A 12951-nucleotide genomic window follows, 5' to 3' on the forward strand; every position below is an offset into this window, starting at 1 on the left:
CCATGGCTTCCTGAGCCCCCAGATCCGCCATGGCCACCTGGACTGTTTACTTGGCCATGGCTTCCTGAGCCCCCAGATCCACCATGGCCACCTGGACTGTTTACTCGTCCATGGCTTCCTGAGCCCCCAGATCTGCCATGGCCACCTGGACTGTTTACCCGGCCATGGCCCCCTGAGCTCCCAGACCCACCATGGCCTCCTGGACTGGTTACCCGGTCATGGCCTCCTGAGCTCCCAGATCCGCCATGGCCTCCTGAACTGTTAACCCGGCCATGGCCTCCGGAGCTCCCTGATCTGCCCTGGAGACCACCCCTGTATCCTGTGTTTCCTGTATCCCTGTCTAGTGGTCTCCAGGACGCCCACCCTCCCTCCCCTATGGATGTTAGACGGCGCGAGACGCGCCTTTTGGGGAGGGGGGTGTAATGTCAGTATTTTGTCCTGTCCTGTTCTGTTTTCCTAATGTTACATGTTCTCTGTTCATGCTCCTTGTTTTTGTTTGTTTGTTTGTTTGTTTGTTTGTTTGTTTGTTTGTAGATTGAGTGTTTTGTTTAATAAACTTTGTTTATTCATCTACTCCGGTTCTCCTCCTCCATCTCCACTCCTCAACCCGCCCAGACTGTGACACATGTTAACAGGTCATGCTGCAGTTTTTTTTTTTCTTGTGATCACCAATCGATCCTTAAAAACAAGCAGAATAGCCTGCATTTCTTATCAATTCAATTCAATTCAAAATTGCTTTATTGGCATGACTGTAAAATTACAATATCCCCAAAGCTTTGAGTATATGTCGAGGGACATAATAATAATAATGAGAATATCTAAATAATTTCAAAAATTTAAGTTTAAATAACAAAATTGAAAAACAGTGTAACAAAATAGAACTTGTGAACATTTGATACCATAGACATTAGGGAAACACACTAGGAGGTCAGACATAATACACATTACACACATTCTATGCATTCACCTGCTGTATCTCAGGCTGTGGCACATCCATACATATCTCTCCTAGTATTATTTTAATTTTTTTTCTCTTCAGTCATGGCTGTAAAATTCTTTATGATGTTTGTGAATTTGTTTATATATAGGTCTCTTATTAATTTAAATTTGTGTTAGTGAAGGAAGAAGTGCACCTCTGTCTCAATCTCTCCTGTCTTGCAGTGAGCACACACTCTTTGCTCTTTGGGTAACCAGCTCTTTTTGTATCTGCCAGTCTCAATGGCTAGACGGTGCTCACTGAGCCTGTACTTGGTCAGGATTTGTTTCTGCTTTGTCTCTCTAATACTCTGAAGATATTATTCCAATTCATAATTTGATTTTATAGTTTGATATAATTGTAATTTGCTTTGTGTTTTAGTTTCTTGATCCCAATGTTCCATATATATATTTTTAGATTGTTTGATTGTTTGATTTATTTTGATGTTTGAGTGCTGCAAAGCTACAAAGCAGTGTTGGTCTGAGACTGGTTAGTGTTAGTAGAGTTTGTCAGGTTAGTAAGTCTCAGAACCAGCTGACTTAGGGGATTTTCAGGGTTCAGTTCATGGGTTTGTAATGCTTTAATTTTTTTAAACGCATTTCTTATCATTTATGAATATTAGTAGGCCTATGTTTATTTTGTTTAGTTTTGTGTATATTTCATTTATATTTTATGTGTGTTTTATGTGTATCTAATTACTCACTTGCACTCCAATTATTTTTTATTTTTTTGTTTATATTTTTATCTATGTTTGTTGAATGTGTTACAATTAATACACATTCACTCTTAAATATTCTTCAAATTTAGTGGGGCTCATTTTCATTATATTTGCCCCACAAACCTATAGGCTGGCACTAGAAGAGAGCAGTCCACTGCCACTCACCACAGATTTTTACTGAACTTGAACAATTCTGCAAGGAAGAATGGGCAAATATTTACCAATCAAGGTGTGCAAAGCTAGTACAGACATATCCAAAAAAACTGATGACTGTAATTAAAGCAAAAGGTAGCTCTACAAAGTATTAAATCAAGGGGCTGATGAGTTTTCCAACCCTGTAATCCAAGTTATTTTTATTTTTTATTTTATTATTATTATTATTATTTTTTATTAATTTGCAGAACTATTGTGTTTTTTTCTTTTATTGGTTTGTGTTGTAAGACCAACATTCTAAATAAAGCTGGAAATGTTATTTGGAATGGGGTTTGATTTCAGGCTGTATGACAAATAAAGTAACTATTTCAAAGGGGTATGGTGATTTTCTATAGACACTGTATAGCGTTACCTGACATGCCATTGTTTGTGGTAAATGCAAATCATACTTGGGTCATAAATAACTATACAAACATTCAAACAATTTACAGTAGCCATGGCTAAGACAAGCTGTTGTGGTTTTATGCTTAATGCCATGTGTATATATATTGACTGACATTTTTGAGTATAAGCAAAACTATATATGTGAAATGTATTCTCTTTTTCAGGTAATGTCTGTCATATATTAGTCAAATAATACAACTAAGAAACCATGGCTTTATAAACATTTATAGAAAAATCTAGCATTTTCATTGAGTATCTACATACACAACTTAATATAATAATGACTTCCACGCACTGATTTTATTAAAAAAAAAAAAAAAAAAAAACTGTTTTTTTCCTATTTGTTTACACCAAAGTTTAACAATCTTTTGTCTTATTTCTTTGGTTTGTAAACCATATACTAAGGGATTTAGTCATGGTGGTACAATGTGGAAAATTATACTAGCTAGTTTCCTGCTGTCAGAGTATTCAGGAAAACGATGGAGAATAATAAAAGTGAAGCCAGACACAATCATGATTAAACAAACAGCTAAATGAGTTTTTCATGTTTTTATGGCTTTGCTGTTCAGTGCCTTATTTTTCCTAGTTATGCATGTAGTAGCAATCCTGACATATGTTATAAATATATACAATACTGACAGACAGGCTACAATAACAGTGTAAATAATTCCAAACACATTGTTAATGACAACATTTTCACATGACAGTTTAAACAGTGAGGCATTGTCACAGAAAGGATTTTCAATTTTAAATCTGCAGCGAGACAGACGAAGAGTCAGACCTATCATAATTGACACCAAAAGTACTGCCAGCCCCCAAGCCCATGCTGATAGTTTAATAACCATTTTATTGGTCATTATGGTTGTGTATCGCAGTGGATTGCATATAGCCACATATCGGTCAAAGGTCATGATCATCAGTACATAGTGACATGCTACTGTAAATATGTGCACAAAATAAGCCTGAATAACACATTCCACATATGTAATATAACGCTCAGAGGTTTCCCTTAAAATGTCCTGTAGTAAGCGTGGCATAATGGCAGTGGTCCCTATTACAGATCTGGCCATTTAAAATGCGTCTATTTTCACGCGGCAGCCTGCAATTCAGCACGCGTGATCACGGATAGACCTGCAGGGGCTTTTTCTGATTTTTTTAAAAGGTTGTTGCGCTTCATATAATATCCACCAGGTGGCGCAAGGAACAACATTCTGTAGCCAAACACAGCTCCGTTTTTAACAATAGTTAAATGATTCCATCTTTACTGAAAGTACAGTTCAAACGAATAGCAAAAAGCTATTCATAAGCAGGTGCAGTTGTAATATTATTTTCTTTTCTTTTTTTTTTCCTGATGAACATTTATTAGACTGCATTGAAAATAGAAATGTTAATTTCGGTTATTTTATTTTTTCCAACTGACAACCGACGTTGTTAAATTATTACTAACCAACAAGATAATGTTAAATTACAATTAATTTTGAATTGATACGTGGCTGTGACACATTTAAAACAGCTAAATTCGTTTTCAGGGGTTAATTGTACACAAGCAAAAAGTAGTATAAACATCAGAACGTCACACACGCGCAGAGCTTGTGCACAGAGAAAAACCTAATAAAGCTATATATAATAATAAATAAATTAGGCCCATATGCGAAATATATTTTTCTGAATGAATAATAAATTAACAAAACGAAAGAAAATAGAATTACAAAATAGCAGCCTATATGCATAATTTCAGGCAATTTCTGTGATGCGCCCAGCATCTTGTTTCCATTTCTTTACAAATACACATGTTTTTTAGCATCTTGTTTCCATTTTTTTTACAAATACACGTTTTTTTTTATTGTGGTTGTACACAAATAAAAGAAATATGTAAAATAGCCTAGTTTTGAACAATGCCTAATTCTTAAACGAGTATTGCAAGCTGTATCCACATTTATAATGGAAAAAAAAAATTAAGTGATCCTGTCGGCGCCGCGGGCAGTTACACATTACTAACTCGACAACTTTCATCTTCAGAACAAAATACATTTTATATTTCAACGTTTTAAAGCAACATCAAATTAAGATATGCATGTTTGAGAGGTAGCTCGTCTTTTTCTTATCATATATACAATTTTAGATACACTAAAAATTGATGAGGAGATGAGGAGAAATATAAACTATAGTTTTTGTAGAGTTAAAAATTATTTTATTTATTTATTTATAATAATAATACTAATAATAATAATTATTATTATTATTATTATTATTATTATTAAGATTTGTTTTTGCGATTTTGGTGCTGTACATTTTGATGGTGAGCTGCCCATGCCCTGTTTTTTTTTTTTTTTTCTTAAAAAATAATTGAAGGAAAAGGGACTGTTTACAGTTAAACCGAAGTTCTTCCGGCTGTGTCCATACTGTACTGTAACAATGTCTAAAGTTGTTTAAAAATGTCTAAGCATTGGCTAAAGTGTACAAAGAACATATAAAGTACATTTCTGATCACTTGAATGAATAAGTTTTTTTTTTTTTTGGCATTGTTGTTGAGAATCTGTTGTTATCAAAAACAAAAAAAGAGGAAAATAATAAAAAGTCCTTGTAAAGTCGTTGCCGTATTGATGTGTACAAGTTGTAGCGATATTAGATCCTAATAGTCTATTTTGAGAATAAAGGCATAACAAATTGAATTAAATTAAAAACTGCAGAGCATTGTCTTTTGTAATTGCATGTGATTCAGCGCAACAAACGAGGCCCGTTTCACACCGCAAGCATGAGCAGAGCGTGAGCGGCGCATATTTTTTCGGCGCCCATGTTAACAAATGAGTGCGTTCACACCGGCAGCAGGAGCAGCGCGTGAGCGTCAAGCAGGAGCGTCGTATGAGCATATTTTTGCTGCACTGCTCATGCTCAAATAAAGGGACAGTACACTTTTGATGACCAAAATAAATATGATTTCACACAAAAAAGTTCTATAAAATGCAAAGAACACGCTTAAAATGCACATATGATACGCATGTCTAATAAGTTTAACAAGATTGGTTGTCAAAAGCAAAATTAATCCAAAATATGTAGGCCTAGGCTATAAAAGATATAAATGTGTTTTTAATTATTCAGTTTTGGTGCAATTAAGCATGGTGTATAAAAAAAAGCCAGAAAATTACAAAATACGGCAGTATTTTTTTTTTCTTTTCTTTTTTTTTTTTTTGCATCGAGAAAAAGCTGCTTTGAGTCTTGGATTGTATAATTCACTATATAAATAAAGGTAAAACATAATAATAATAATAATAATAATAATAATAATTAAAGCTGCAAGCAGCGATGAACGGGCCCTCGCACACGGGCTCACCGCCGACCGGTGGCTTTAGGAACACAGCTAATGGTGGGCAGTATGCTTTTAATACAGTAAAAATAGGAGAAATATGTGAAAGTCACTTAAAAGTGCCAAATTTCCTGCTGCCAGCTGGTGGCGCTATGCCTATAACTGAATATGGGCATGTAGATGTCATCAGGTCAGGAGTGTTATCACACATGTGAAGTTTGGGACAGATCGGACATTGTATGCCTGAGTTATAGCAACTTCCTTTTTCATGGCGAAACATCGAAATTTGCCAGGCCGCCACGGACACGCCCTCCGATGAAAACTCTAGATCTCCACAATTTAATGTCACAAAGGGCTTTAGATTAGACTCAGCAAATTTGGCGTTTATCCGAATAAATCTCTAGGAGGAGTTCGTTCAGATACGAGGCCTGAAAATGGCAAAAATGACACAAAATTTGTTGAGAAAATTAAAAATAACCGACTTCCTGTTGGGTGTCAAATTTAGCTCCAAGAGGCTTTTTTGTAGGTATTGGTGTGTTACATGTGTGTACCGATTTCCGTGCATGTACGTGAATCACAGCTGAAAGCGCACACCGCTGAACGTCTAAAGGTGGCGCTGTCGAGCCATTTTGCCACACCCACTTCTGAAACCCATATCAGACGTAAATTTTCGCCAGGTTTGATGTGTGTGCAAAGTTTTGTGAGTTTTCGGGCATGTTTAGGTTTAGGTTAGGTGCGATTCATTTTGGAGAAGAATAATAATAATTAAAGCTGCAAGCAGCGATGAACGGGCACTCACACCTGGGCTCACCGCCGACCGGTGGCTTTAGGAAAACAGCAAACGGTGGGCAGTATGCTTTTAATACATTAAATGTAGGAAAAATAGATCAAAGTCACTTAAATGTGCCAAACTTCCTGCTGCCAGCTGGTGGCGCTATGCCTATAACTGATTATTGGCATGTAGATGTGTTCATGCCAGCACTTTCATCAAACATATGAAGTTTGGTGCAGATTGACCTTGGTATGTTTGAGTTAGTGAAAGATATGATATATCCTGCTGTCAACAGGTGGCGCTATTATAATATCTGAATATTGGCCTTTAGTTGTCTTCAGGCCAGGACTCTTACCAAACCTGTGAAGTTTGAGGCAGATTGGACATTTTATGGCTGAGTTATAACAACTTCTATGTCCATGGCGAAACATCAAACTTTGTCATGCCGCCACAGACACGCCCTTTAACGAAAACTCAAGATCTTCTCAATTTAACATCTCTAAGGTCTCTAGATCAGACTGACCAAATATAATGTTGATATCATTAAATCTCTAGGAGGAGTTTGATACAAGTCATTTCCTGTTGCCAACAGGTGGCGCTGTGATTATAATAGAATATTGGCCTTCAGATGTGTTCAGGCCAGGAGTCTTATCGAATATGTGAAGTTTGAGGCAAATCGGACATTTTATGGCTGAGTTATAACAAGTTTTATATCCATGGCGAGACCTCGAAATTTGTCAGGCCGCCACAGACACGCCCTTTACCGAAAACTCAAGATCTTCACAATTTAACATCGCTAAGGCCTTTTTATTAGACTGACCGATTTTGGTGTTGATCTGATTAAATCTCTTGGAGGAGTTTGTTGTAGAGTGCAGCATGACACTTCCTGTTGCCAGCAGGTGGCACTATGACCATAACTGAATATGGGCATGTAGATGTCTTCAGGTCAGGAGTGTTATCACACATGTGAAGTTTGGGACAGATCGGACATTGTATGCCTGAGTTATAGCAACTTCCTTTTTCATGGCGAAACATCGAAATTTGCGAGGCCGCCACGGACACGCCCTCCGATGAAAACTCTAGATCTTCACAATTTACCGTCACAAAGGGCTTTAGATTAGACTCAGCAAATTTGGCGTTGATCCGAATAAATCTCTAGGAGTAGTTCGTTCAAGTTCGAGGCCTGAAAATGGCAAAAATGACACAAAATTTGCTGAGAAAATTAAAAATAACCGACTTCCTGTTGGGTGTCAAATTTTGCTCCAAGAGGCTTTTTTGTAGGTATTGGTGTGTTACATGTGTGTATCGATTTTCGTGCATGTACGTGAATCACAGCTGAATGCGCACACCGCGGAACGTGTAAAGGTGGCGCTGTCGAGCCATTTTGCCACACCCACTTCTGCAACCCATATCAGACGTAAATTTTCGCCAGGTCTGATGTGTGTGCGAAGTTTCATGAGTTTTCGGGTATGTCAAAGCCCTCAAAAATGCGATTCATTTTGGAGAAGAATAATAATAATTAAAGCTGCAAGCAGCGATGGGAGGGCCCTCGCACCGGGCTCACCGCCGACCTGTGGCGAATGGTGGGCACTATGCTATTAACACAGAAAATATAGGAGGAATATGTCAAAGTCATTGATATGTGTCAATCTTCCTTCTGCCAGCTGGGGGCGCTATGCCTATAACTGAATATTGGCATGCAGATGTGTTCAGGCCAGTGCTTTTATCAAACATATGAAGTTTGGTGAAGCTTGAACATGGCATGCTTGAGTGTAAGTCATGACATATCCTGCTGCCAACAGGTGGCGCTATTACAAAATATTGGCTTTTAGATGTCTTCAGGCCAGGACTATTGGCAAACATGTCAAGTTTGGTGCAAATTGTACGTTGCATGCTTAAGTTAGTGTAAAACAAGTAATTTGCTGTTGCCAGCTGGTGGCGCTATAACTATAACTGAATATTGGCATGTAGATATCTTCAGGCCAGGACTCTTATCAAACATGTGAAGTTTGGGGCTGATTGGACATTGCATGCCTGAGTTACAGTAACTTCCTGTTTCATTGCATTAAGAGTATGCTTTAGCACTTAGCTAAATGTTGCTAACATGTTATAGCATGTTTCTAGCATGTTGCTACCCTGTTTAACAGTTGTTGAATTTTTTTTAAATGTTGCTAGGCATCCACAACAGTATTAAACATGTGGCTTCCTGTTACCAGCTGGTGGCGCTATGACTATAATTGAATACGGGCATGGGCGTGTGTTTAGGCCAGGATTCTTATCAAACATGTTAAGTTTGGGGCTGATTGGACATCGTATGCCTGAGTTAGAGTAACTTCCTGTTTCATTGTATTATTAGCATGCTTTACCATATTAGCTAAGTGTTGCTAGCATGCTTTATTATTTTTGTAGCATGTTGAATATTAAGTTTGGGTCAGATTCAACATTATATACATGAGTTACAGCAATTTCCTTTTGTATTTGTATTAATAGCATGCTTTAGCTCTTAGCTAAGTGTTGCTAGCATGTTTTAGCATGTTTGTAGCATGTTGTTAGCCTATTTAAGACTTGTTAACGCTTTTCAATATGTTTCTAGGAGTCCGTAACAGTGTTAAACATGTCATTTCCTGTTGTCAGCAGGTGGCGCTATGACTATAACTGAATATGGGCACTGACGTGTGTTCAGGACCGGACTGTCATCAAACATGTGAAGTTTGAGGCAGATCGGACATCGTATGCCTGAGTTATAGCAACTTCCTTTTTCATGGCGAAACATCAAAGTTTGTCCGGCCGCCACGGACACGCCCTTCGACGAAAACTCTAAAGCTTCGCAATTTAACATCGCAAAGGCCTTATGATGACACTCAGCAAATTTGAAGATGATCGGATAAAAACTGTAGGAGGAGTTCGTTAAAGTATGAGGCCTGAAAATGGCAAAAACTGCACAAAAATCGTACAGGAAATTCAATATAACGGACTTCCTGTTCGGTTTCGGATGTTGCACCAGGAGACTTTTTTGTAGGTATTGGTGTGTTACATATGTGTACCGAGTTTCGTACATGTACATGAAACGTAGCTCGAGGGGCACTCCGTTGAAATTTTATAGGTGGCGCTATCGAGCCATTTTGCCACACCGACTTTTGAAAACCATATCAGATGTAAATTTTCGCCAGGTCTGATGCGTGTGCAAAGTTTCGTGAGTTTTCGGGCATGTTTAGGCCCTCAAAAAGACTTTTCATTTTGGAGAAGAAGAAGAAGAAGAAGAATTAAAGCTGCGAGCAGCGATGAACGGGCCCTCGCACCCGGGCTCACCGCCGACCGGTGGCTTCAGGAAAACAGCAAACGGTGGGCAGTATGCTTTTAATACAGTAAATGTAGGAGAAATATGTCAAAGTCACTTAAATGTGCCAAACTTGCCGCTGCCAGCTGGTGGCGCTATGCCTATAACTGATTATTGGCATGTAGATGTGTTCAGGCCAGCACTATTATCAAACATATGAAGTTTGGTGCAGATTGACCTTGGTATGTTTGAGTTAGTGAAATATATGAGATATCCTGCTGCCAACAGGTGGCGCTATGATAATATCTGAATATTGGTCTTTAGGTGTCTTCAGGCCAGGACTCTTACCAAACCTGTGAATTTTGTGGCAGATCAGACATTTTCAGGCTAAGTTATAACCACTTCTATGTCTATGCAGAAACATCAAACTTTGTCAGGCCACCACGGACATGCCCTTTAATGAAAACTCAAGATCTTCACAATTTAACATCTCTAAGGCCTCAAGATCAGACTGACCAAATATAATGTTGATTTAACTAAATGCAATCAATGCAAGGACTTCAGATAAATGCCAACTGTGAACCAGTATGCTACAAATTCCCTATTTTCTGATGAAGATGATAAGAACATGATTCATGATGATAGCAAAATGTTATTATTGCTTGCTTTACGTCCACCACTTCTGCTTAAATGTCATTGTTACCTATCTGTACAATTTTTGTGTGGATATTGCTTTGCTGGTGACTCCTGTTATAAGACATCACTCTTAAGTGCTACATAACTAAGAATCAATAAGGAAGACGGTGCCCAGTTGGCACATGCATTCACAGTAACCCTCTGCTAGTTTGGATTTTAAGTTTACAGAATTGAAAGGGTTACACTTTAAAATCAACACACAGACACATACACACAAAATATAAAATGTTGCCATCCAGTTTCATTTGTTAAAATTAACTATATTAGTTAACATGTCCAATAAATAAATAGCATTTATTAATGTTAATTAATATTAAGCTAAAAAAAGTATTCATATAAAGTTTATGTACTGTGAATTAACATGAACATGAACACAGTTCATGTGGGTGTACAGCAATACACAATAAAGTGCTCTATAAACGCTCCATTCTTTCAAAATATCTTTAAAAATCAAGTTGAGTATTTTAACGGGATACACATATATAACTGATCTTAAAATTATGGTTTTCAGATGTTTTGAAGAGATAACAGTAACGTTTGTTTTGTTGTCAAAGTTTGTCTTAATTTTTTATTATTATGATTTTATATTCAATAAATAACACTATGTAAATATTGTCTATCAATGAAGATAAATTGATCATGCTAAAAAGTTGTATTTTTTTAAATCTTTTGCTATGTGACTGAATAGGACAAGTTCATGGTACAGTTAAGTAAAAAATAAATAAAAAACAACAACTGCAAAATACGAACAATGAAAGACTTAGTGACCCTTTATATTTTCTCAAAATATCAGACTCTCAAAGATCAGACATATTTATGTAATTACACTACATACAGTATGTGCATTTTGTTCAAAGATGGTCTGTAGAATGGCTCTCTACTCTGTCACCCTCTCTGCCTCTCACCCCTCCCCCCTGCAATAATGAGCTTCTCTGTGCCTGACTGAACGCACACACATACTGTAGAGACATTCACCAGAGTGACAGCAGGTTTCTGAGTTATCTTTTTAATTTTCTTTAATTCATTGAAGCTTGTATAAAATTTATATTTCCAGCACTTGCTCAGAATGATTAGATCTCTGTGTGAAAAAAGTTTTAAAGAGTTTGGATGCTGCACTTTAAAGATATAAAAAATTAGGGTTATGTTTTTTACTACATCTTTAAAAAATCACCACGTCAACACCGTTCGAGATATCCAAAATCCGCTCGCAATTTAACATCTTCAAAATCTTCTCTTCATGTTAAAAAAGTTTGGTGTGAACAGCTGGTTGTTCTTAGGAGTAGTGTGAATTTGTTTACTACCTGATTTTTCAAAAAATCCACATTCAAATCAAAATAGCCGGCTTCCTGTTGGTCTCAGCTAATGAGTTTGATTTAGAAAGTTGTCCAGATTGATGAGAACAATATAAGTACAGAGTTTGGTGACTGTAGGAAAAACTAACCCCCCAACTTTTGTCAAAAGATGGCGCTATAGAGTGCCTGCTCCACGCCCATTTATGACCTTTTGCCAGTGTCTAACTATCATAAATATTGATGTGTGTGTTGAGTTTCATGAAATTCTAAGCATGTTATCTGCCTCGAAAAGACAGGAATGTAATTTTAAAGTTTGACACGTTGCCATGGCAACAGCATTTGATTTATCATCGACCCCTTTACATATTCTTATCGGCCGTGTTTTGACATGATTTTTATGAAGTTTAAAGAAAATCGAGTGAAATTAAGAGGCTGATTTCAAAGCATTTTGAAAATGACACGTTTCCTGCTGCCAGTTGGTGGCGCTATAACTTTGACTCATAATAGTCACATTTATGGAATCGGCATCATACAACGAACAAACTGGTGAAGTTTCATCAGAATCAGGCAATGTGTGCAACAGTTATTAGACACTTCCTGTTTCTCATTTCTCGCCATAACTTTGTCGCCTTGCCACGGCCAAACCGTTCGAGATATCAAAAATCTCCTCGCAATTTAGCGTCCCCAATGTCTTGAGATCATGCTGACCGAGTTTGGTGACAATCCCATGGAATTCCTGGGAGGAGTACGTTAAATTCCAGAGCATGCGCTTTTTAAACAGCCCTAAATATCTCACTTCCTGTTGCGTGGAGCCTATGACATAGAGTACAAAAGTTGTTCAGCTCGGTGAGTTCTATATGTGTACCGAGTTTCATATCAATACGCGCAAGTATGTGTGCGCAGTACATCAAGTTTTCAAACTGTGTTCCAGGGGGCGCTGTAGAGGCCCTGAACCACGCCCGGGTCCTAGCCTCTGTGGCGTCCGGACGACGGCAGATTCCGACGTGTGTGCAAATTTTCAAGAGTTTTTGAGTATGTTAAGGCCCCCAAAAGTGCCCAAACGGTTGAAAAAAAAAAAAATAAAAAAAAAAAAAAATAAGAACCCTTAGAAGAACAATAGGGCCTTCGCCCTTTTGGGCTCGGGCCCTAATTAAAGCTGCGAGCAGCGATGAACGGGCCCTCGCACCCGGGCTCACCGCCGACCGGTGGCTTCAGGAAATCATCAAACGGTGGGCAGTATGCTTTTAATACAGTAAATATAGAAAAAATATGTCATAAGTCATTTAAATGTGCCAAACTTGCCGCTGCCAGATTGTGGC

The 12951-nt window shown here is 37.7% G+C and overlaps 1 pseudogene; it reads right to left on the reverse strand.

The window, feature by feature from the left end:
• Positions 1-1112: 1112 nt before the first annotated feature.
• The window catches only part of LOC141292865 (olfactory receptor 8G17-like), an 82586-nt pseudogene continuing 70747 nt past the window's right edge, over positions 1113-12951 (reverse strand).

Source organism: Garra rufa, chromosome 19 (assembly GCF_049309525.1).
Source record: "Garra rufa chromosome 19, GarRuf1.0, whole genome shotgun sequence".
NCBI classification, from domain to species: Eukaryota; Metazoa; Chordata; class Actinopteri; order Cypriniformes; family Cyprinidae; genus Garra; species Garra rufa.